Genomic DNA, 26,372 nt, shown 5'->3' with positions numbered 1-26,372 from the left:
TCAATTGCCTGAGTGTGCTGCGAAACCTGTTCAGTTAATTTGCCAATAGAGGATGTAGCTTGGTCATTCTTTGATGTTTGATTGTCCACTTTTTGGTTTAAAACTGCCAATTGTTCCAAAATTTGTTTTAAAACTGTTTCAGATCCTCCAGTTGCCATATCTTCTGCAGCAGGCTGCACTAGTTCCACCTCCTGTGCTGTCAGCACAGTTGGGACAGATGATCTGCGGTGATGAGTTAAAGTTGTTTGCAAAAGTTGCCCAGATTTTTTCTCTTTTTCTTTATCTTTGGCTTTAGCTGCTCTTGTTCTCCCTGTGCCGCTCATTCCACACCTGCCTCTGTTCAAGGTCAGATGGTCTTTTGTCCCATGGGAAAAACAAGTCCCAAATATAAACAAATGAAACCACAAAAAGTTTCAATAAAGCTCAATTCCCATGCCACTATATTTCCACAGTCCTATAGGGGGAGTATTTCAAAGTTTCAAAAAAGAAAGGAACTATTTTCCGCCATTGAAGTTCCTCAATTCCCCATGTTGAGTTTTGTAATTCCCAAACACAAAAGGAAGGTTTCCAGAGCTTCTGATCTCTTAAAATCCAGCCACAAGGTATCAATATAGGTCCATGCAACAATGTTTAATGTTAATATCTCAGTCTATGCAACAATTTCAATCTCTGTAACAATGTCGTCAGTTTGACAGCAGTTTGACAGTTCTTTTTCTATGCACTGGCAGCCCGATGACGGGGTTATCTCTTTCAACCCCGTTTAGCCCAGAAATAGGGGGATAGTTCCAAAGAATAAAAGTCTATAAATCACACAGTTCTTTCCTTTTTATCTTCAAAATGCAGAGTCTATCAATGCACCCTTTCTTCCATTTTTACAATCCCTTTTTAAATACTTCAGCTCATTTCCGAGCCCTTGCTTTGATCTAATTAGCAGAGTCGGGAGGCGGACTTCCTGTTACTCGCCTCCCGTTTTCAGCCAAATTTCTTCAATTTAGGTTAAAACAATTTAAGTCCCTTACTCACGGGTATGTTGCTCCAATTCCGATAATTTCAAGAAGAAAGGTCAGCGCTCATCAGCAGCAGCAGCGCGGCTTTGCTTCCACGAAAAGAGCGATGAACTCACAGCGCCGCTCCCCCTTTCACGTTCCGGAGCCTCTTACGAGGCTCCTTCCCCGCTTCTGGGGGGGCTCCAGGCGCCCGCCGAGTCCCACGGCCGCAGGCTCGCTCTGCCTGTGGTTTTTCTTAATGGGTCTCCGCTTTGCCGCAGCGGACGACCCTTTTTCGCGGAGCCCCTCTTCACAGCGCGAAGAGGACCGCCATTGCTGTTTCACGCCGCCTCCGGAAGTTATTCATTTTAGAATAACACATAGCAGAGGTGCCAACTTGCAAGGGTGATGGGAGGGCAATGGCAGGAGCTGGAGGTGTAGCTGAAGGTGTCAGATGTGCAACTTCAGTGGCCAGCAGCTCCTCCTCCTCCTGCTGGTTCCACCACTGCTTTGACCACCCTTCCCCTCCATGGCAGGGGAAGAGAAGGACCCAACTACTGGAGCTACGCCACACTCAGCTCCGCCATTTGCCTCCGTGCTTTTGGTTCAAAAATATTGAGGAGGTCCAAAAGTGCTCAGGCCCCAGGAGCTGGTGCCCCTGACATGTACAATGTGAATGTGTTTATGAAGATCAACCTGTACCTGCAAGGTGCTTTCCGTATGAAAAAGTGAGAAGATTGTATTGTGTCTTTCAGCTGTGTTTATGCAAGTGATTTCTTAGACTTTATGTTGCATATTAACTAAAAATGCTTGCCATCATTTTTTGTAGCTTATCCTCTAGTTAAAATAATAATAATCAGCATTTAAAATGGATATTATTGTATCTCTTATATGACCACTTGAATTTAATTAAGCATTCAGTCCTAATTCGCTCCAATTCACTTTCTCTGGAAAAGAATCAAAATGTTTGTGTATTTTACATGTATATTTTTGCTTTGGATGAATAATCAGCCCAACCAGCTACTGATAATAAATTTCAATTTACATAAATTTGAGGAAATTCTAACCTAATATATCAACCAGTATCACAATGGTAATGCATCTGTCATTATACTTCCACATTTTTAGATCTGAAAGTGAAAGCAGGAAGCAGTGGCAGAATCTAGTTCCAGAGAAGGCAAGTGTCTCAATGGGCATTGGCTGACTCAGCCTGAATCTTTATTTCGGATCTATATAACGACCACTTAATAATAATCTCTAAGTGATGTGCATAAAATAATGTAAAATAATGTCCATTATTACACAGATCAAATGAGCAAAAACTAATAGAAAATACTAAATTATATATATGATGGGCTTGTTAAAATAAAATAAAAAACAAGTTTTTAGCAGATGTCTTAAACAATGTAGTAAGACTGCTTGCTTAATGTTAATAGCTAGGGAATTTCAAAGTATCGGTGTTGTCACCCTGAAACATTGACTTCTAACAGATGTGGAACAATGACCGCTCCCCGCTTAAAACGGGGGCCACCCTTTGCGTGGACGCGTGCAGCCCCTAGATCTGGAGCGGCTCCAACAGCATAGGCTTGGCTTTGCCTTCCCTCAGGTGGGATACCTGGAGGTCTCCGCCTACCTCAGTCAGTTGTCCAATCCCACCTGGGGGAAGCGTTGCCAAGGAGACCAGACCAGGTAGGGGAGGGATTACCTGCCCACACAATAGAGGGAGGATCTTACCTGGGAATTCTCCCTTGGCTCCAGAGCTTCTCCCACCCTACCCACCCTCAGTTAATGTCTTATTTTGCGGGTTAACTTTTCCTCACAGGTTTTGCAGGTTAACTTTTCTTCACAGGTGTGCGGGCGCTGCTACGTTAAGGTCGCTGTTAAAGGGCCGGAAAGGAATTTCCCTGCATTGGCAGGTTTCGCCTTTCCCGTAGCAAAATGTCACAACTTTGGTGGTATCAGGGCTTGGGCGGAATGCTTTTGTCCATCTTCCTCTTTGCGGCGGCGATACCAGGGTTCCCCGTTAAAGGGGTTTTCTGAAGGGAGGCTTTGACCATACGCCGAAAGGTTGTCATTGCTCTCCCCTGCGGCGGTGGCGTTACGGGGGCGGCTATCTCTGCTTGAACATATGTTCTCCAGAGCCGGCCCACCCCCCACACACACACACACTGGATAACCCTGATGCTCCCTAGGTCCCCAGCTGGGGACTGGGGAGGGAGAACGCCCAATGCCTGAGCCAAGATCTACCCACATTTGAAATTTAATAAAGTTGTGGCCAATTTAATCCCATAGCACGTTGTCTTGAGTCGTTATTCCACATGACGGGGGGACCGCGCGGGATCTGGGGACTCCGCCTGTCCACGCAAATACTACATGCTATTTTTAAAAGTGCAAGTCCTGCAAATGAAGTGGTTGACTGGCTACTTATGGGGCAAGACTATCATTTGGATGAACTCGATCCAAGCTCCTAAGGGCTTTATTAGGGATAGGTGGAATAGTCTTAATCTAATTTGAGCCCAATGGACACAACTTGAATGATAAATCCTTTCTGTCAAAAATCTGTGCATGGAATATTAAGGTAAAATTTAAAACAAAACAAAGCATGCCAATAAAATAATATTAATTATATAACTAATGAGGTGGTCCAAGGGCTTTCTATCTCTCCTTATACTTTCTTCTTTGGATAGCTTGGAAATAAAGTGTTTCTCAGGGTCATTTAAATGTTTTGCAGAAAAAGCCCCTGGAAGTGACAGTATGTTGCTACATGGTGCCCTTCCTAGTTAACTGTATGGAAAGAAAGAGGCAGCCATGCCCTCCCATGCAATGTCCTTAGTAACTTTACAGTGATTTAACTGGAACTTCCCTTGTCCCATTCTTGATAAAGGTAATCCATCAGGACAGCCAAGGACAATTCAGTCTCGTGAACAGATTGAACACAGAGTGGAATGGATCTAGATAATCCATATCATCCACAAATGCCTACAATGTGCTGCGACAACCCACTCCAGCATCTTCCTTATAAAGAAGCTTTTTGTGGCTGGTCAAAATCACTGGGTCCAGAACTGGCTTTTTAGGTGTGGCTCTACCATGCTCCCAACTCAGCCAGTGAACCCTTCTGTTAGCTTTAATAAGGGTATCAAGGAGGTACATAATCAAGTATAGAGATGCAAGCAACTGGGCTGAATGAACTGAAAGTGATCCAGCAACACGTCCCAAGCTTGTGGCATTGAGCACTTTGATTGGAATGGTACCGACTGTTCAGTTAGTTTCCCCCATGTTGAACAACTTTAGCCTTGAAATCTGAAGCCTGTTTGTCACAGCAGGTCACCGAGGGCTCTCTGGGTCGTTCCCCTAAAAGGTCAGCAACCTCCAGACCACTTGAAAGAGTTCTGCTGGCCAGCTGCTTGAGATATAAGGTAGTCTGCAAAGAGCACCTTCCTTGCAGTATACACTTCCACATGGTAGACATGACTATCTTTCTTCATATGGAGGAACATGAGTTGGAGGGGTCATGTGAACCCCATTATAATTCAGGATATTATTTATTTATTTTCATTTGACAAAAATTATATGCTGCTTTGGGGGGGACACCCTCTAAGGTGTTTATAAACATACAAATGTTTTTGTATAAATATTCATATACTGTCTTCCATATGAGAATTGGGTGGAAGAAAATGGTAAACCATGAATGAGGTACCTGAGGTCCTCCAGATGTTGATGGATTTCATCACCCCAACAAGTATGGCAAGTGGCCCAGGATCATTCAACCTGTGGAGAGCTACAGGATACTTGCCCCCATCACAGACAGACAGACAGATCACAACTACAATGCTGGCTGGTTTGTTCTTTTCCTACAAACACAAGGTAGTTCCACAGTCAGAGAACAGCACTTGTTATCTACACTCCCTTTGAGAATAATACCTTTTATCTATATTCTAAGGACAGTTTGCTTTTGCATTATTTTACAGAGTTCTGCTTCCTAGGAAACAAGCTGCTATGCTGCCCTATAATAAGAAAGAGGAAGTAATTGGATCCATACCCTGTGAGGAGTTGGCTGAGGTGAGATGCAGGTGAAACTGTTGTGTAGAAAACAGAGGTGTGCTTCCTGGAGGGGTGAGAGCATTCCTCTGTCATATACACAGCTCTTTCACCTGTGAGGAATGGTATTGTATTCCATTCAGCAGAAGGGACAACTCTGAAGAAAGTTTTGCATGTGTTAAGTCTGTGCAAGAAGCTTGCAGGCTAATTAGCATAAAGTTCTATTCAGGGGGAAGGACCTTGCAATTTTGAAGTTGCTTGACAGTTGAAGTGACAGTTGAATAGATTTGCTGAATGCTGAGACTCTGTAAGTGAGGATTTCCCTCCCTCACCTAAGTATATCTGAAGACTAAAGAATGCCTTCATTCTGTCTGGTGAGGGAAGAGATTTCTTAAGTGATCTGAAAGTTGTGTTATCTCAGGAAAATGAGGTCCACTTCTATGAGGGAAATCTCAGGGGGAAGCTGAGTAATAATTTGGAAGCTGTTACTTGCCTGTCTTTAATCTAAAGTTACTCGAATCCTACAATAGCAGCCACTGTTAAATGTTATGAATGCAGGTGAAGAGATGGAGTTTTATCCAGTGGTAGTCGTATTCAGGAGGGAAACACTTCCATTTCCACAAGGCAAGAAAACAGAATTTCACTGATAAATCTACCCACTGCAGCACCACATGTCCAGAAGTGACTGGTGTTATGGAGAGGTGCTGAGGAATCACTCTCCCAACACGGGTATCACTGCAGCTTACATTAAATGGTGCAGGGGTAGGGCAGGATAGCAGCAATAGCTACTGCCCCTGTCCAGCCCCGACCTCATTGCCACTGTGCCCTGACCTATTATCATCCAGGTGAACTGCAACAATGCTGGTTGTGTCCCTTGAAAAACTGAAAAATGGGTGCTTGGTCTTGCATGAAAAGAACTATCAGCTATAATCCATGGAAGAAATGTATAATGGGTGGTGATGGTTGTTTATACAGATTGTATAGGCATGGTGGTACTAATTTTCACAATCTTTTGAAACCTATTTGGACTTACCTATTTCATATTTACTGGATATTTATTTCATATATACTGGATACTTTATTTGAGAATAGGGAAGGGTCATAGTTCATTGGTGAAGCACCTGCCTTGCATGTTAGTAGGTCCCAGGTTGATTCCTCAGCATCTCCAGATAGGCCTAGGGAAGTCTTTTGTCTGAAACCCTAGAGCAGCTTTCCACAACCTCTTAAGTGCTATATTTTGCTGCACTACAACTCCCATCATCTTTAACTATTGGCCATGCTGGGTAGGGCTGATGGAAGTTGGAGTCTAAAACATCTTGAGGTTACCAGGTTGAGAAAAGCCAAAGAGCTGCTGCCAATCACTGTATACCATTATAAATGGACAAATAATCTGATTCTGTATAAGGCAGCTTCCATACACTCAATACTGCCATATCTTAATTTGAATTAAAACTTTGTATGACTGCTCCAATGTGAGATTTAGTTTAGCTTTGCTTTTTGTCTCACATGTGAAGCAGTCATGTAACATGCTTAAGACACATTTTAATCCTCATTTGAACTTCTCATTTGAACTTGGCCCACATTGTTCGTGATGCATCTTTCACAGAATCTAGGTTGCATTTGGATGTATCTTGTGAAATGTGGGGTGAGTTTTATAGAATGCAGTTTGGAATCATCTCTTAATTTCATAGATAACTACAACCATGGGATCAGATTTCCTTGAGGAAATGTCAGTTCTTGGAAAATGAGAATTACACTCTAAATTATCTGCCAAGCTTGATAGATCTCCCACCAAATATTTTCTCCCTAAATACTTCTGAGCCTTCTAAAGCATGGGCAGAGATTTAGGACCAAGTACAGGGGAATATTCTGCAGCCCCAATGAGGTAAGTTGATCCTGTATCACAATTTACTCCTTTTCTCTAGAAATACAGAAGGAAGGCCTTCCAGTAAAAAAAAAAAAAAAAGCTTTGACACTTGATTTGAGCACGTCACATAAATGATGAATGAGTGGCAGGTGCCTGAAACAGAAAAAAGATTCCCTTTCTTTCTTTACTACTGATTCCAAAGTCATTATAACTGGATGCCTTGTTGTATTGTAGAACACATTCAGGAGCACAGAATATGTGGAAAATGATTAACATCTATGATGTAATATGAAGCAGAACTTTAAGGCCATAGACTCGGCCAGTTGGTTGTTGCAAAAAGGGCAAAAAGGGCAGTGAGCTGTGAACGTATGGATCAAATTACAGTGGCTCAAATTGCTTAGGAATCTTTATGGTGAACTGCTGTTAATTAAATTGAGAGTCAAAGAATGACAGTACATTACTCTCTGTTGATAAGAGAGATGAATCAGGGAAAAAGTGAATCAGGACTAATTGGGGACTAATTCAAGTTATTATTTAAAGTACTGGCAAGCATGTAAATTGTCAGTGTTTGAGAAGCTATTCTGAGGAGAAAATGACAGGTGGCAATAGGAGTAGGGATGAACCATAGTGGCCATGGGGTATTAGAGACTTCAGGAAACCCTAGCTCCATTAGATATGTAGGTAAAGGAAACACTAACAAAATAAAGAAGGAATATATCTCATGGTATATTCTCATGGTATAATAAAGAATGGTATTTTTTATACTCATGGTATAAAAAAAGAATGGTAGCTTATTTTTTCAAAAAAATATACAATATGCACAAAGTATGAAATATTGCAAATGCTATCAGGCTTTATATCCACCCCTTTCTCCCTGCCCCACCCATTCAGGTATGGAACTAGGTTTTCCTGATTAATGCTGCTTCAAGGCCGCACAACTCCAAGCGAGTGACACAGGTTAAATCTCCAAAGTGATCCATGCCCTATCTCATAAGTCACAAAGCACTGCATGAAAGTCCCACCTGACAGTGCCTCGGGGACTCACCATCTCTTCCCTTTACCACACATGTGACCAAAACCTATTGACCTAGTTATATACATCACCCACCACTAACTGCACCTACCCAACACTAAAATGTGGAATGGGGGGGGGGTCCTGCCTTCCAGCCAATTGTTGGAGGAAACAAAATGGGGATGGAGCATTGCAAATCAGTGGAAAAAGAAAGGAACAGAGATGTCTATAAATGCAAGGAGGTGTTGGTGGAGAAATGGGCTTAAATGTCAGTTGCACCAATATGAATGAGCACATCTACATACCACTTTGTCTGCCCACCTCCTGCATTCTTGGCTTTTTCTACGAAAGCGACTTCAGCTAACCACTACAGCACAGGCTTTAAAGTCGCAAATTGGGAACAAAACTTTGCAAGATCTTCATTATTTGTTGGTGGAATTGTTCAGCCGATGAACTGCGCTGTCACAGAAGCTCTGCAACAAAATATTTTACACACACAAGCCACAGTAGTGTCGTGTTCCTGGTTCAGAGGCAGCTGGGAAACTCTAGGGAATGCATCCAAGCATTAGGTTTTGCCTTTTGTACTCCTTTGGCAATTTCCTGTGCTATGAAAGTATCTGGGGGGTTGCTGTCTACCTAATCACTCTTGCTTTTGTCTTGGTTTGCTTTCCACCGTGATGTTACAGCAAAATAAAAAGGTTGCGGAGTCTTTCATGTCTCTCCCTCCTGCAGGTCCCGCATCTGTAAAGGTCAGCGTTCCACTGGATTTTCACTTACCTCCAAAAATAAGATGGATTCATCATAACTGTAGCTGTCCAGGCATTCAAAGTCCTTTAACAATACAAGCTCCCCTCCCCACCCCCATATAAATGTTTTATAGATCTAGCAGTATTAGTTTTCTCAGTTTCAGGTGAGGTTTTTTCCTTTGTTTCTTTCTGTCAAGACAACTGGTATAACTTTTTTTTTTTTAGCTATGCAGGTTGAAATTCCCCTCACAGTATTAAATCCTAATGTACCATTTCTTTCTCCTGCAGTAACCTCTGAAAGAAAAGGAAGGGGAGGGGATTAAAGCTTTTCAAAGTACTTTTTCATGAATGGAGAAAAGTTTGGATTGGCGCCTGTGAAATCACTAACATTAAAGATAAGTTCTCTCCCCCCCCCCCCAAAAAAAAAAATGGAGCAGAGGCTATTGATTGTATATCATCTTCCAGTCATGGAAAAAGTTTTCAACTTAAAATAAAATGCTGCATTTCTGCGTTGAATATAATAAAATATACCTATATTTGGCACTGAGGGGTGAGTCACGCTTTCGTGTGTGCCTGCTTTCCCAACTGTAAGTCAGACACCTAGGCCACCATTTTAATGCAGGCAGCAACCATTTTGTGCAGGGCTTCTGTTCCCAGCCCTCATTCATGTCAGCAGTGTATAAGTGCACCCCACCCCGTTATGCCCCACCCTGTTTACCCCCGTTCCAACTTCTTCTGGGTCCAAAAGGACCCATGTGCTGGTGATCGTTGCCTGTATTACATCTTCTTTCCTCCCTCCTTTTCTCCCATTTATGTTGTGTCATGGACTGATAACAGTTCGTTAACATTATCAGCCTCTTCCCTTTTTTAAGTCTGTCCATTCTACAATCTTCCTTCTCTGAGGTAGGTCTGTCCACCATCCTATATACTCTAAGATATTATCTGAATGCACTATATGTGGGGGTACTACTGAAGAGTATATTGCAGTGATGCAGTATTCTGCATCTTGTTCCCATCTCAAGGCAGGTTGCTCATATAACATAGATCTTTAACTTGGCTAAATTGGCTGTCATAGGTTTCTGAGCCCAGTTTCCACAAGGGAGTGCTTTATTCCATATTCCCCCTTTGCACTTTAAGATCTGTAGGGGAGGTGCTGTGCTGTAGTCCACCATTAAATTTGTGAAGGTGAGGAGAAGCACAACTTAGTGGTGGCACCCACCTTGGACAACTTGCTTCAAAGAATAACATCTCAACCTTACTGACCAACTTTGGGCAGCAAATAATAGCTTTCTTTAATATGGGCTAGGAGTGAGCCTGAAATTAGAACTTGTGTTGCTTACTTTTTGATAGATTTTAAGGATAGATTTTATTTTAGCCATTTTATTGTGGTTTTGACATTCCAAGTGTTAGTTTCAAAGGAGATTATTGCTTTAGCTAACTGTGGTAGAAGAATTAACATACCAAATAAACCTGGGGTGGAGATTAAGTTTTGACCTACAGGCCACCTTCCAGGGGCTCCATTGTAATGGTGCACAACAAGTGTGTGATCTTTCTTAATTTGATGTATTTTCCGTACATTTTATGTATGTTACGTTCATACCTAAATGGCCTTGGCCCAGTATACCTGAAGGAGCGTCTCCACCCCCATTGTTCAGCCCTGACACAGAGATCTAGCACTGAGGGCCTTCTGGCGGTTCCCTCAAAGCGAGAAGTGAAGCTATAGGAACCAGGCAGAGGGCCTTTTGGTAGTGGCACCCACCCTGGGGAACACCCTCCCATCAGGGAAATAAACAACTAACTGACTTTTAGAAGACATCTGAAGGCAGCGCTGTTTAGGGAAGTTTTTTATTATTATTAATATTCAGTTGGGAGCTGCCCAGAGTGGTTGAGGAAACCCAGCCAGATGGGCAGGGTATAAATTGTATTTGTTTACTTGTTTATATCAATATCCCATTAGAATTATGTGAGCTATACAGATTTTTTAAGTCTAACACAGGCATAGGCAAACTCGGCCCTCCAGATGTTTTGGGACTACAACCCCCATCATCCCTAGCTAACAGGACCAGTGGTCAGGGATGGTGGGAGTTGTAGTCCCAAAACATCTGGAGGGCCAAGTTTGCCTATGCCTGGTCTAACACTAGGAAAACTGCAGAGAATTATAGGGCAGGTTGAAATGATTAACATCAAATGATGTCACATGGTTGGAGATTGGGTAGATCTTGCTAGAAATGGACTTGTGGCCATTTTGGAGGGAATTGGTGAGCCAAATTAGGTCCATATGCTGGAGTTCCCCCACTGATGAAATAAGCAATAAATGTGAGAATACTGGCACCCCTATTTTACCCACTGGTAATATAATATATAAGAAATAACTACCCTGTAGATCTTATCCAAATCCATAACCCTGTGGTATAGGACGTAATTTCAAGGACAGGAATCTGACCAAATTCCTTTAATAGCAATTCAGTTAAGGTATGAGCGATTCTCTAATTTGCTGCTGCTTCTTCCTTAGGTAGTTGTTTCTGTGAAAATATGTCTAATCCATTTCATACACACAAGCACTAGTTGATACATTAGTTGTGCCTATGGTAGATACTGGCTTCTTTACAGAATTACCTAAATCAGTATTCCTGCCACTTACTTTTGCTTGCAGCTTAGTTCAAGCAATTCCTTTTGAGTCAGTTACGACCCATACAGGTCCTTACCAAGCTTAAAAGATGAATTAGCAATTTACGTAAATAGCAGGGATATTTAATTACAATCTTTGTAGCTGTCAAATTTTAGAAGGCATATCAACCCTTATGTTCAAGGACTTATAAGTAAATAATTATTAAAGACGGGGATAAATTGCTACCAAGAAATGTGTGTATACCTAATCTTCTTTATTGGTAGTGCTTCTATCTCTACCTGAAGCATATGCAAGTATGGACCATCCTTTCTGTAAATATGAAACAACGGATGTACCTAGCCGTTAACATAATAAAAGAGACAGAACCATGGGGGGTTGGAAGTAACCTTGTCGGCATTGAGCCAAATTCCCCTGCTTGAGTCAAATAATTCAGCCTAAAGCACAGGTGGCTGTCTAGCCTCTACCTGAATATCTCCAGCATGGAACTGACCACCATCCTTCAAGGAAATTGGTTCCATGTCAAACGGGTCTCCTAATATTCAGTCAACAGCTACCCCCTTGTAACAAGTTACTTCTTTACAAACCTAAATGCCATGGAATGAGAGAAATTAATGAGGATTTGCTGGAATGTGGAAGAAAGTGTGTGTGTGTGTGTGTGTGTGTGTGTGTAAGGGTGAACATAAATCTTGTGTGCTGCTAAAGTTGGAGATAACTCAGTTAAGAACAATATTCAGTAAAATATATTGGCCCAAACTATGCAGAAGATTGCTGTGATAAAGTTCCACTGAAAGCAATGAGACTTACGGTAATTGAGTTATGAGCAGTGCTTTTTCCGGGGGTACGCATACCGCTAAACATTTTGTGAATTTTTGTACTTTTGTCCATTTACTGTATTTATTTTCCCCGATTTGAACTATAAAATGGTGGTTTTCCTGAGTCAAAATGAGAGTACCCCTAAACATTTATTTTTAGAAAAAAGCACTGGTTATGAGTAACCTGTTTTATTAGTTTCAGTGGAACTTAGCCATTGCATGTTAGCTGCAGTGCAGTGTGATAATTTTGAGTTGTTGCTCCTGTTTTCATGCTGCTGCCGTAATGCTTGAAAAAGAAGCTTGTACCATGTCTCCTAATCAAGTATTAGGATCATTTGTGCCTCTTCCAATAAGTATATGCAAGGGTGGGCTTTCTGAATTATATAGAAAAAAGCTGTGAAAATGGAAAGCACAATTCATGGAATGTGTGAAAGAGCTCATGCAATACTAGAAAACATCTGTAAATTCATAATGGCCATTAACTTTATTGCATGTATTTTACAAAGTACATTTCTAGCTGAACTTGAATTCACATTCCCCATACCATCCTGCAAGACACCTATTAAAACATAATAATCTAATAAATTAACCTCATCTTTTTTTGTCCAACTGAAATCCAGCCAACAAACACCTGAAACATCTTACAGCACTTCAGGATGATGGTTAGACTGGTAGGTGAATCAGGGGAAGGGAGCTGGAAGAGCAAACACTGAAAATGCTTTTTTGCCATTCAAATGTGGCACATGGATGGTATAGATGCTCCCAGTTGATTGTAGAGGTCATAATGATACAGTTGGAAGGAGAAATTTTCTAAAAAAGGTGGTTCACAAAATGTGAGGCAAAGCCTCCAAAATGTCTCTTGATTGGGATCGAAATCAGAGTATCTTCTGTTGATTGCCAGTTACTGGAGATCAGTGGGACTGTCACCTCCTTTTCCTAAGCTTTTTCCATTGTCAACTTAAAGTGTGTTATGCCGCTCTCTTCCATAAAATTGCAACCCTTTCTTTTTCCATCCATCTTCTTGCTTCTAAGGTGAGAACAAAAGTGAATTGTAAACTGAAGAACATTCTGTCCACTGGTTTTACATCTGAAGAAACTGCAGAAGTGGTGTTTCTGTTTCCCTCCTTGTTTGTTTGTTTGTTTGTTTGTTTGTTTGTTTGTTTTGTGGTGTGGAAACACTCTAAGACAAACTTTGAGTACATAGGGTTCAGGGGTGGGACAGAGAAATGTTTAAATCACTCAAAGACAATTTATGAGGAATAATCAAAGGGGTAGTGAAAACAGGAAAAGGGGATGGTGGCTGCCTCAGTGTTCCCCTCACCCACCCCAGAAGTCTTACAAAGACATTGCATGTACAAAAAAGATAGCTGTCTTCACAGATTGATGGGGGCAACCTGATTTTCTCCATACAATTACCCAGGAAGAGACTGTAGATTATGAGGTGTATGGGAGCATTATTGTTTTTTTTAACCTTTTGAACATAGAGGAGAATTAGGTTGTTCTAAGGAGGTTAACATGCTAAAGAGGGAGATAGTCCTCGGACCACCTTGTAAGTACAGTACAGATCCATGGACAGATCAGTTTGTTGATTATGCAACTTAAACCACATATCTATATTCATATCTATGTTTGAGTTCAAGGAGGTTGAAATGAATAGGTTCATCCCAGAACACTGAATAAATAGGAATCCTCACCCCTATTCCTTTGGAATTAAGGAATAGGAAACTGCTAATTGCAGGAAATTAAAACATGGATTTTGATCTCTTTAATATAAAGAGACAACACTTCTACAGCCAAGGAGTTCCCTAGAAAATGTAAGTGGTTGAGACAATAGCTAGAACATACTTGGTGATAATTAGGAATGAACAAATCTGGCAGTTTTGGTTCTCTGGTTACCATTTTTCCAATCTTAAATCCATTTAGCCATATTTCTGCATTAATTTGTGATTATTATTTTCTTTAAAAAAAACCTCCTTATGAAAATTATTCTGCATTTTAATGTGATTTTCTCCTAATAGACACATTGACACTAATACGTCCACGTGGAATTCCTTCTAATATATTCATTTTTGAAAACATTGTTTGGCTGAAGAACTGCATCACAAATTTGGATAAGTGTAGATTTTTAAGGATAGGGGTTTTTTTTGTTTATGGTTTGAGAAATGTAAATTAGGTAGTTTCTCATTAAAATGCAAACAGAATCAAATTTCTCCCCATCTCAGAGTATGTTAGCTGATCCAAAAGTGACTATGCATATTACTCTTGATGGAATCAATTTTATTTTACAGCCAATGATAATTTTCTTCATATTCCAGGGAAAGTATATTTTATGGATTTTGGTCTATTGAAAGTTTTTCTGTAGTCTATACAAGATTGCAGATTTATCCTGAGGTAGCCACTGCCCTAACCAATACAACTGAGCAGCTTCATAATACAGTGGTACCTTGGGTTAAGAACTTTAATCATTCTGGAGGTCCGTTCTTAACCTGAAACTGTTCTTAACCTGAGGTACCATTTTAGCTAGTGCGGCCTCCCGCTGCCGCCACGCCACCGCCATGCAATTTCTGTGTCCATCCTGAAGCAAAGTTCTTAACCCGAGATACTATTTATGGGTTAACGGAGTCTGTAACATGAAGCATCTGTAACCTGAAGCATCTGTAACCCGAGGTACCACTGTACCACTGAAGATTAGGAAGTCTTAATCCTCCATTATAAACTGGTTTCTGCATAGCTGATGTCTTGCCCCTCAGGCTACCTGCCCATATAACATTATCTAACATTTTCTGCCAACCACACAGAAGTCAATTGAAAAGGAGGAATAGTAGTTTCTAATCTTCTATGGTATTATAAAGCTCCTCAAATATATTGGTTAGGACAGTAGCTATCTCAGTATAAGTCTGAAATCTGGTGTAAATTAGAGCAAAAATTGATTCATATTTCATTAGGCACACTACCATGGGCAAAATGCCCTTCTTGGGCAGGGGCTTATTTCATCTCAAATCCTGGTATGAGAGAAATACAAGAAAAGGTCTTGGAGTATCTCCACTGGCTATAAGCAATCAAAACTTTGACATGGAAAGTACATTGCTTTTTCCCTACCAAGAATAATCTTTAATGTTAATAAATTAGGTTATACTCATCAACAATATAATTAATTACTTGGGAAAACAATAGGGCAAAACACAAGGATGTGTTCCCTTGTGGTTTTAAAAAAAACAAGCACAATATTCATAATTTAAGAATCAGGGATTGTAGGACAATTGAAGTTATAATCCTGGGAATTACTTTTGTGCAAGCACCATTGAACTCAATGTGACTTACTGTACTTCTGTGTTGGTACCTAGAGGGCTGCCTTGTAATGAAAACAATAAGCCTTGTGGATATTTTTGTTTTTTTTGTTTTTTTAGGAATTGGGTAAAAGTAGAATACTATCACAAGTTTATTTTAGTTCATTCATAACTGGGTGCTATGAGATGCTCCATCTGAATAGAACTAGATCTAAATTCATAGATCAATTAGATTCCCCCTTTATGTCTATCACTGAGAAAACATTTATGCATTTATAAAATCTATATTCCATTTTGAACATAAAAAAACATAAATTGCCTTGCAAGGCAATTTAAAACCATCAAATTAAAATAAAAAATGATAAAATTGAAATAAAACAGTAAAAGCGGAATAATAGGAGCACAAAGAACAGAAAAATTAGTAAAAAAACAAAAGCCAGCTATGGCATAAATAAATATGCCATCTGTTAAAGCCTGAATAGAGTCAAGTTGATTTTTCTGGTTCTTAAAAGTTAACAGAGAAGGCACCAACTGAGTGTTCCTGGGAAGTATATTCCACAACCAGACACCATTACTCAGAAGGCCCTGACCAACACCTGCCTAATCCCGCAGAGATGGTCCTCTGATGAAGATCTTAGAGTAGACAGGTTCTCATGGGTACAGGCAGTTCTTCAGCCATAATGAGCTTTAAAGGTCAAAGCAAGCACCTTGAATTGTGCCTGGAAACATATCAAAAGATTAATTTTGGACAGGTGATTGCAGCGCCATGGAAAGATCCAAGTAAACAACTTCCTCTAACAAAGGCTACAGGTGGGGTGAGGCCACACAAGTCCCTCCAAAAAGTTTCACTCTCCTAAGTCCTACCAACTTGCCTTAGGAATGTGAATTATAGGGTTGCCACCCCACCCCACCAATTCCTGGCCTGAAGAAGGAGGAGGAGGAGGAGGAGGAGGAGAAACAAAACAAAACAAAACAAAACAAAACAAAACAAAACAAAACAAAACAAAACAAAACAAAACAAAACAAAACAAAAACCAAAAAAACAAAAAAACCCCAAAAAAATTACATTTTTATTTATACCCCACCCTCCCCAGCCAGGGCCAGGGCCAGGCTCAGGGCGGCTAACACCAAATATAAATTGCAATAAAGCGTAATAGGGGGGAAAACAAAAAAACAGTTAATTAAAATACGGCTTAAAATACAGCTTATAATGCAGCCTCATTTTAGTAGTAGTCCATATATCAAGACCATAAAGGGAGGAAACATCAGGTATTCACCCGAGCCAGCTATCCATGGGAAGATTTATATACCAGATCCCATATAAGAGGTCAGAGTGATTCTAAGCCGAAGGCCAGGCGGAACAGCTCCATCTTGCAGGCCCTGCAGAAAGATGTCAAATCCCGCAGAGCCCTAGTCTCTTGTGACAGAGCGTTCCACCAAGTCGGGGCCAGTGCTGAAAAGGCTCTGGCCCTAGCTGAGACCAATCTAACCTCCTTGAGGCTCGGGACCTACAAAGTGTTGTTATTTGTGGACCTTAAGGTCCTCCGTGGGACATACCAGGAGAGGCAGTCCTGTAGGTACAAGGGTCCTAGGCCGCATAGGGCTTTAAAGGTCAAAACCAGCACCTTAAACCTGATGCTGTACTCCACCAGATGCCAGTGCTGCTGGTAAAGCACTGGATGAATGTGGTCACGCAGCAAGGCCCCCATAAGGAGTCTCACCACAGCATTCTGCACCCGCTGGAGTTTCTGGAGCAGCTTCAAGGGCAGCCCCATGTAGAGCGAGTTACAATAAGCAAGCCTGGAGGTGACTGTCACATGGATCACTGTGGCCGGATCAGGGCGAGAAAGGTAAGGGACCAAATGCTTAATACAGTGTTCTTCTATGTTCTTCTGTGGCCTCCTGCCTGGTGCACTTCTTGAGCTCTTGGGCAGCCACAGTGAAAACAGAGGCAGGTGACAGGTCAGATAAAGTACGCTTGGGATAGGTGTCTGCAAGGCTCATGGCTTTTATTTCACAGAAGCCACAGGTGCCATATCAGGAACATAGTTTAGCTCTTCTGCCAATGGTAGTCAGCCCCAGATTCCACTAGGTCATCTTCCTCTGTCTCTTGAGCATCAGTCTAGGGTTGCAACACCCCAGACATTCGTTTATTTAAGCTATTTATTAACGGCATTAGCCTAATCGGTGAAAGCTACTGCATCACACCTGCCTTCAGAGTAAGGAGCCGTTCTAATGGCACCTCTGCTGTCTGAATTTGATCCCAAAGTGGAAGTGCAACTGCAGCCTCATCCCCAACAGGTCAAATGCTGCCTCACAGGTTCATTGAACTACTTCCCAACAATGTCTTTTTCATGTGGGGAATTAGTACTTTCAGAACTGAACCTGGACCCAAAAGATGGACTGAACTGGATTCAGATAATCTGTAGTGTCTTAAGAGTGGCTGGCATTGAGAAGCATATATTCAAAGTTGGGCCACCCCACCCCAGTACATCACTTACATTGAACTACAACTGCTACTTTAGCACCCCATTGATTAAGGTATTGCTGAGATAACTAAATTGACTTATAGTCCTAATAAAAGACATTAATCTACAATCATAGAACAATCCAGTTTAAAAATGATCTCACTTGTGTGTGTGTTTTAAAAATCATAATACACATTGTAACTCCATTTGTTGAAACAGAAAGTTTCTTTTCTCTCCTAATAGCAAATTTAGTTGCTATGTGCTATGTGTAGCCAAAACAAGAAGGATGCTCTTAGAGATGCTGATGTTGGCAGAAAGGCAAACAAAACAAAACAAAACCCTGGGGGAGGGAATGCAAGGGGAAATCATCCCAAAGAACCCAACAAAAACTGAACATACTCAATAGCCACAGAATGCTCAATGTCTTCTTTGGTGGGATAGAAAATGAGGAATAGAATCAAGTTCCCATAAGAGACCATGGCTTGCCTGTTTGGAATTGTGGACCGGAGTCCTGCTTTTTGAAGGGTGAGGATACAATCCAACACTTAGTTACAGGCTCCCTTATATGTTGTAATTCTACCCGTTTAAATCAGCAAATGTTTAGACCTGAGCTGAGGCAATTTTCATTCCAAGCAAGTGTAGAAAAAAATAGAACCATTCCAAAATCCCCCTAAAAAAAATAAATCCAGGCAAATTTCCAGAGCAGTGAAGGAGAACAACAAAAGCCTGATATGCAGATAGCAGACACAGGGTGTCTGTTCAGACTCTAGATTGATTGATTTATTACACATTTCCAGCATTCACATCTTGAGAGAATGTCCATCCCCATCAATCATTTAAGAGGATTTATTCTGAGAGGTGCACAGATATGCAGGCTACTGTAAAATATGTCTCAAAGCCTGGTTAGTGTGACTGTGACTCAGCCCATTTGTGCAGCCCACCCTCTGCAGCTTCATTTTGATTTATGTACTGTGGCAGATTATCTCCCTCGTAAATACTAAATTCCATCAATTTATTTGCATTATGCAAAGAGGAGAGCATTTTAGTACCAAAGGGAGCACACCCCATGTTGTGTAATCATGTTGCTTTATGGGGTTTCAGGGATTTTGTTGCTGCTGCTGATGTAATAAAGGTCTGCTTCATGCTATCTGATGCACTGCAACCCCCTTCTTTAATTTTATCGCTGAAGTGATGGGCCAGGCTGAGGTCAGATGATAAAGGACATGATATTAACAAGTCATAAAGTTTCACTTTAGATAATGCAAACTTAAAGAATGCTAATGATGCATAATTTACCACTAGCAACCCTTTCTGTACACTGCACAGCATCTAGCAATGTTAGTAAGGTACTAGGTAATTACAAGCTGCTACCATGTGTCCTCCACAAATATGAGTGAGCTAATTGCTATTAATTTAAAGAAACCTGTGGAGTTTAAATAGAGTAAGCTGCTGTCTGAAAATTATTGGGCTATAATTCTTCTGCCTTCTGGCTGTAGAGATAGTATAAATCTGCAAAGAATGTGCCAGGTTAGATATGTAGTCAGCAGAACCCTGAGATGAAATTAAAGACCCATAAGTCATAAGTTTAAAAAACATTTTCTATAATATGTATACTCAAGTTTTGCTCAGGGAATACCACTGTGTATATAGACACAGACTACAAATGTAATTAAAACCAAAGTGTTTATTCAGTCACTCTGTAGTTTATCACACCACTGGGAATGGAAATCATCACGAGAAGATGCAGCAGTGGTTCAATGTACAGTCATTAACATTTGATTTCTTTTGAGGGGGTAAGGAAAGGGAAGTTCTAGATTTTGCCGTTAACACTATACCCACGAATCGGAAACAAATGTGCATCTAACTGCAACATAATTTTGTCATATTTCCAAACTTCTACTTTCCTAGATATAATAATCTAGTGGGAGAAAAGAGTTCAAGAAGGTACTTCAAGAAACCATTCTGTGTCTACTCTACCCCGCCATGCAAATATTATATGATCTCTGGTAATCTGCTCCTACACATTGTGACAGCTAACCACCTCCCAAATTGCTATCTGTTATATGTCCTGTTCTGTGAATCATTCTGATTGATTGGAAAAGACAGGGACTTTTACCAGATTTAGAGTTGCTGACTGATTCTGGGCCTCATGTATATAAATAGTAAATACTACTCTTGGCAATGAAATAGCTCTGGTTGCTTTATTGTTCATTTATGACATAGACACCAATAGAGAAATATATTTCAGACAAGATTGCGTCAAAATAACAAAATGGCAACCATTGGCTTACTACAAAGCTACTAATCAGGTGTCAATAATACAGGTTGTTTAATGTTGGTGTTAACCTGTACTGTCATAATAAACAAGGTTAATGGCTACAATGAGGCCTCTGGTGGTGAACCACTCTATTCATTATTAACATTTAGAAGGAATTTACAAACATTAATGCTCACCGGGGCATTTGATGGCTTAAATATACAAAAAAAAAAAAAATGCAATTCACTGTAGTATCTGATCCTGCACCTGCATGTGAAGCCTCTGCTCTACTGCTGAGATTTTTGGCATGCAAAACATGAGCTCTTTCACATAGCTACGTGGCTTCAGTTGTCTTCAGTTGAAATAAATAGTATAGAATTAAATATAAATCCTGAGCTCCTGCTATGATGACATGTGAAATGCACCCAGCTATATAGTTAGGAAGACACACAGTAAAACCTGTCTATTTTGAAATTTTATTATTCAGTGGGAGTTGCCAGGATGAAAAGCAGTGACAGACTCAACTACTACATCAGCATGCGGGCATCTTGTATTAATTGATGAAACAACAGTGAAGCTCACAGCTTCAAGGTAAACTCTGTCTGCCAAAACTACCTGAAGTTCATAAGAGTAATTAAGATCTAAACCCAGAAGAATAATTAAAATATGCAAAACACTTATTGATCTTCAGCATCTGGTGACTTGTCAGTTACCACAGACATACAGACACAAAAGCAAGCTTGATTTAACATACTGTTAATTTGCTTTCTTTGATTAAGCAAATTTTTGGAAAATATTCATATCTTTACCTAGTACGTAAAGAATTCTGCTGCTCATACTAGTGTTTCCTAGAAATTTCTCTGGCATTTGGAAGCCAGTTGAGATGCTGTGAAGAGTAAAAATGCTGAACTGAATATATATATATGTAATGAACCAGGTATTTATTTGGATTCACAAGAGATTATGCCATAAGAAATTTGATAGTCTTTAAGATATTAGGGAGTTGGACTAGATGCCCCTTCTAACTCTGCAATTCTTTGATTCTTTGATTCTATTACTTCTGCCCAGAAGTCATCTTCAAAATGCCAATGAAATGTTCAATCTTAGTCCCTATACAATGAATACAAGAGCTTTGAGGACTTAATGTTATGGTGTTGAAAACCATTTGGTGGAAGAAGAAGAGGAGAGCAGATTGCTATTCACCTGCCCCTGAACTGAATATCTAGAACCAACAAAACATTTTCTTGTCACCACAAAACATTTTCAAAAGAGTGAGGTCGTATAACGGGTCTGAATTTCCACCTAGAAATATAGGAAGCTGCCTTTGTTCTTCTGGCTCACTGTTGTCCATAAGTCCTGCAATGATTCACCAGAATTTCAGGCAGGTATCTCTCCAAGTCCTACCTGGAGATGCTAAGGATGGAACCAGGGACATTTAATATCTATTAAATGTCTATACTGCCATTACTCCACAGATCATAGGGCAGTTTTCCATAGAGAAACACAAAAATACATAATATAGTAAGAAACAAAAACAATACTCCCTCACAGTTTAAAAGGCCAGAGTGTTTAATTAGCCAAAGTCCTGGGAAAAAAGGAATGATTTTGCTTGGCAATGAAAGATATGTACAGTAGTACCTCGGGTTACAGACGCTTCAGGTTACAGACTCTGCTAACCCAGAAATAGTACCTTGGGTTAAGAACTTTGCTTCAGGAACAGAAATCGCGTGGCAGCAGCGGGAGGCCCCATTAGCTAAAGTGGTACCTCAGGTTAAGAACTGTTTCAGGTTAAGAATGGACCTCCAGAATGAATTACAGTAAGTTCTTAACCTGAGGTACCACTGTAATGAAGGCACCAGGTGAGCCTCCCTGGGGAGAGCTTGCAAAAAATGGGGAGCCACAGCAAAAAAGGCCTGCTCTCATGTTGCTACCCTCGTGGAGGGGGCACACAGTTGCAGGGTCCGGGTCAGTTATTTGAGGTATGGCAGTCCTGAGCCATTTAAACAGTACTATTTTTCTAGAAAAAAAGGTGCTGGAGCTTACCATGAATGCCTCCCTTGGTGTCTTATAATGCCAATGGAGGCTACCAGAGAGGTTCTGGAACTTACTATGATACCTGTGATGTGATTTATACCACTTTGAGGAGTGGGTTTTTTATCTTTACAACTAATGGTACTGCGTATGAAATAAATACAGCAACATATTTTATGTATGTTGTGAGGACAAGAGCCTGCAGCCCTATGAGTCAAAATTAGGCTAGGAACAGAAATGGGGGGGGGGGCTGAAACCACTGTTCTCTTCCCAGTAATGTGACCATGTAGTCTCCATGTTTAAAATGTGTTCCTATAACAGAGTTTGACTGGAATATATAGAATAACTCTTGACGTGAAAAAAGAAATGGCCCCAAAACACTGCATGCTGGGAAATGTTATTGTCATCAGTTTCTTTTTGCTTTCTGTTTTCTGACATGCTTTACTTCCTGCATTCTATGAACACACACATTCCTTCCTAGCCTTCTTGTCTGAGATCAGTCATCTCTTACCTTCATTGCCAAACAACTAGAGCACTTGATGTTTATATCTATGACTTTTGTTTCATTTCATAAACCAAGAGGCTCCCTGTACTGATGTTCACCCATTTCATTTTACCAAATATAATGGCTTTTTTTTTTTTTTACTTTCTGCTGCCTGTAATACTACCAGCTGGGTTATGCACCTTGATTGTCTTCTTCCTTGAGTTTCTAAGATGCCGCAACACTATTGATTCTTCTCTGTCTATTATTATTATCCCCCCTCACACACTTCATCTCCAGTAATATCAGTTTATTTCAAGACTTCTACTATTCTCACATGACATATTGGTGATTCTATCTTCTAAGAAACAGCATTTATCCTTTTGACTTCTAAATCATTTTTTTTTCTAAACGCAAAACTTTCTGTCTGATCCTGTAACATCTTCTTGGGCATCTATCTAACATCCTGGCTTAAGCCAGTGAAGAAGAACAGAGAACATATAGCGAAACCACATGTTAGCTGCTATTTTAGCATTTTTGCTAGCAATATCAGAGGAGATTTCACCAGCCACAATTTTAGCAAAACTGTGCTTTCCAAAGCAAAATGACTGCTAACATTTTGTACTTTCGCATGGAGGATAGCAATTTGTATTTTAATCCATAACCATCTCTAATTCAAAGCAACTTTATCAGCGCTCCATATAGCAGTCTTCTTGGCTGCAATTACAGCATTAACGTTTAGCTTTTCAGTCTTGATAACACAGTCTAATTTTATCCCATCTGGTTTATTGTGCAAAGTTTTTTTTTCATGCCTGGAGGTGGCATTTCCTTAATCATTTCTTCTGCATGGAATTGCTGGTTGGAGCTTAAAAGGTTTTGTTAGCTACAAGGACCAACTGCAGGTTTCTTCTCCATGAGGACAATGTGTCAGCAGTTCTCTGTAAGAATTGTCTGGAAGGCAATCATTTGGAAGCTCTTGCTGTACTAGGGAGGTCATCAAACCAAACTGAATAAGCTTTTGATCTCGCTTTATTTTCTTAATGACTGTAATGTTAGAGTGACATTTCCTTTCTAATGATTAGCTTTCAGGGAGGTAGGATTACAGACTGCCAGTTTATTAATAGCTGGTGGGAAACAGGTGACCTTAGATTTGCATATTAAACCCATGCCAAAATCAATGTGGAGATATGAAGGTGGAGGAGGATCTTCTCAGCAACAATGTGGAAAGTGTTTGGAAATCGGCATGCAATCAGTCCTTTTCCCTTTTGATGGCCATATGCTTCAATTAGTTCCTGTATTGTACATTTGTGCAAGATGACACCATACCAAACCACTTTAGGCATTTCCAAATAGATGCTTGTGTTATGTTTCTAGGAATATCATGCCAAACATTTTCTCAAACAGAAAAAAGGCTCAGATACTTTGCGTCGCTTTGGCGAAAATGGGATATTTTACCAGTAATATAAAATCTCAATTAGAGATGCCAGGAAATACATTCTGTGATTCATAAAAAATAGCCCCCCAAACAAAAGGTGACCATTTCAAGCCTCAATCTTTTGCATTAAGCTTCCTGGCTTCTCCCCTGCCAACCTATCACTGCTCTTCCTTTCTCAGTGGAAAGAGCAGCAGCAACATCACAAAAAGAGAGAAAATAAGTCTCTCTCTCTCTCCATTACTTCATTACATTGGCTAATAGTGTAATGGGATGCATGGGATTAGCTCCCTAGAGATCCTGCAATTATAGCTCCTTTGGGTAAAGCTAGAGCTCCCATAGTCTTTTATGCCCTCCCATGTCCTTTAAACTGAACACAAGTACAAGCAATCTCTACACATTTGTGTGAAGGTGTGTACAGCTCATCTGTTGTGTATTCAAATGGACAGACTGTACAGTCATTGAACATTACATATAAATAGCTGTGCAAGTGTATGGTTCAAGTATTTGGGTACACAGGCTGCACAGTCATTGAATGTACTATTAGCTAGCATACTGGGGCAATGGAGTGGGGGAAACTGTGTTCCTCTCTTTTCCATGTCTGTCTCATCACTGCCACAGAGGACAAGGAGGTGGGTATTTGGGAGGAGCTGGCAAGTCAATGCAGAAGGGATGCTGGTGATTTTCTTTCAAGCCCTCAGTGTGGTCTATTTTTATTTCTGGGAAAGTTGGGGAAAGCCCAGCCCACAAGAACTTTGGAGAGTTTAAACATCTCTGTTTCTTACGTAGTATATGCAAGCAAGTGGGAAAATCAGAAAGATAAGCTGGACTGGCCTATGCGTTTCCACCCTTTGTCCTCGCTCATATTTTGCTCTTCACACCCATTTTCTGCTATCCATATTCAGAGGAGACTGAACATAACAAAACTGTAGTCGACATACCTAAGGATGAAGGAGAAATTCAATCCAGTTTGCATATAAAGGTGAAGTGACCAGATTTGCACTTTCCAAAACAATGTGCAAAATGAAACACAACCATCTTCTGAAATTCAAACCTCTCCGAATTTTGCAATGCAGTTCGCCACCCAAGCAATGTGTACAAAAATGTTTATCCTTGGGGAAAGTGTACACAAAAGCACATATATCAATGGAATCAACATATATATTCACTATATGTTGTGAACACAGAATAATTTTACTTTCTTTTCTAACACTGATGAATTTTCATGATGACCTTTTATTTATTTATTTTTAAAAAATCCCAAGCTGATGTGGAAATCTGAAAAGCTGAATTTAAGATCGGATAAATTTGAAACAGAGAGACACCAGAATTGACAAATTTGCTCATCCTTAGTTATATTTCTGTTTTCTTCAGTACCTTTGTCTTCTTGCTTTTTTCTATGATTGTTTCCCCCATCATCCAATTCTGTTTTATATCCTTTCTTGCATGAGTCACTCTAGACCAGTGTTTCCCAACCTTGTGCCTCCAGATGTTTTTGGCCTACAACTCCCATCATCCCTAGCTAGCAAGACCAGTGGTCAGGGATGATGGGAGTTGTAGGCCAAAAACATCTGGAGGCACAAGGTTGGGAAACACTGCTCTAGACAATGACTTGTATCTCTGTTTCTAAGCTTGTTCCACATTTGGAAAATGTTGGTTGACTGCATTTCCACCTCCCACCCCCCATGACTGCAGTTATATGAAGAGGCCAGGGATTTTTTTCCTGTATTCCTTTAGCATCTCAAAATTCATTTCTGGATTATGTATTTAATCATACAAACTGATTTGCTGTTTAGAACTTCTGACATTAGAGTTTCCACTATCAGCTTCCCAAATATCATTTGAAGTATTTCCCCCATATTAATCAGCATGACATTTTCACTGCTAGCACCTGTAGCTATTTCTGTGTTTAATCTCTGAGTCTTTTCTGTCCTCTTTTAATATGGTCACTGTATAGAGAAAGAAAATACACAATCCAAATACAGTTAAGCACATTCATTAAAATCAGTTAGAATTCAAGAATGTAAGTATTTCTTTCCAGGACTGGTGCTAATATTAGGTTGAGGAGGTTGCTGCCTAATGCAGCTGATTGTGGGTGTCACGAAAGGGCAGGAACTGGTTTGTTTAATATTGTATTTTTATTCTGAAGGAAAGGCACTTCTGAGATTTTCTCTCTCAGATGCCAAAATAACTTGCCAACCTTGGGTACTAATGACACAGAGTTCAGATCAAAATAAAAATGGGTGTGGGAATTATCACTACTCACCTATTTGCTCGTTATCAGGACTGGATTGATGTCATGCAAATGAAAGCAGGCTATTTTTGA

At 40.3% G+C, this 26,372-nt stretch overlaps 1 long non-coding RNA gene across 2 annotated transcripts in view; it reads left to right on the top strand.

Moving 5' to 3' along the window:
* Positions 1-5,288: 5,288 nt before the first annotated feature.
* The window catches only part of LOC310843871, a 45,036-nt gene continuing 23,952 nt past the window's right edge, over positions 5,289-26,372 (top strand). For both annotated transcript variants that reach the window (XR_014563722.1, XR_014563723.1), the window contains exons 1-2: positions 5,289-5,398; positions 20,590-20,693. This is a non-coding gene — a long non-coding RNA (uncharacterized lncRNA). The remainder of the gene's footprint in view (positions 5,399-20,589; positions 20,694-26,372) is intronic.

The sequence above is a fragment of the Podarcis gaigeae genome (assembly GCF_964106915.1).
Source record: "Podarcis gaigeae genome assembly, chromosome: 4".
Taxonomy (NCBI): domain Eukaryota; kingdom Metazoa; phylum Chordata; class Lepidosauria; order Squamata; family Lacertidae; genus Podarcis; species Podarcis gaigeae.
This window is presented reverse-complemented; position numbering and strand designations above follow the sequence as displayed.